Consider the following 491-nt stretch of genomic DNA (forward strand, 5'->3'; position numbering starts at 1 on the left):
AAGAGTAATGTAGACAAAAGTCCTGAAATCACTACTATATATTATCACAGGGTGCAATGTAAACATACAATAACCCTGTGTGATGTTAGACAAAATTAGAGTTATCCTGAAAACAAAACAAAACAAAACATAATTCTACTATCCCATTGATATTAGCTTGACACAGTAAAATAAAACTGCAGTGTTAAGATTAGAGATATGATTTGGTTATGGCATGTTAAAATTCCTACACAGCAAACAAACAAATCATATTTAAGCTACTGTGTGGAACAAACTCCATAAATACGTACATGAATGTACTTAGTGTGGAACATTAATTCAATCTTACATAAGCGGAATTATTTAATTACATTGTGACTATAGCCCCCTCTGCTGTCCACAGGGGCCAGTGAACAAATTGAACTTTTATGATCAAACACTGACATAATTCCTCCCTCAGCCCAAATGTTGATTGTCCACAATGTTCCTTATATACCTGTGTGTGTGTGTGT

The 491-nt window shown here is 34.0% G+C and overlaps 1 protein-coding gene across 1 annotated transcript in view; it reads right to left on the reverse strand.

Annotated features, from left to right (window-relative positions):
• The window catches only part of ptprna (protein tyrosine phosphatase receptor type Na), a gene marked incomplete at its 3' end in the record, with an annotated part of 19,395 nt that overhangs the window by 1,108 nt on the left and 17,796 nt on the right, over nt 1–491 (reverse strand).

The sequence above is a fragment of the Morone saxatilis genome, unplaced genomic scaffold (genome assembly GCF_004916995.1).
Source record: "Morone saxatilis isolate NCDOM2014 unplaced genomic scaffold, NCSU_SB_2.0 Contig5, whole genome shotgun sequence".
Taxonomy (NCBI): Eukaryota; Metazoa; Chordata; class Actinopteri; family Moronidae; genus Morone; species Morone saxatilis.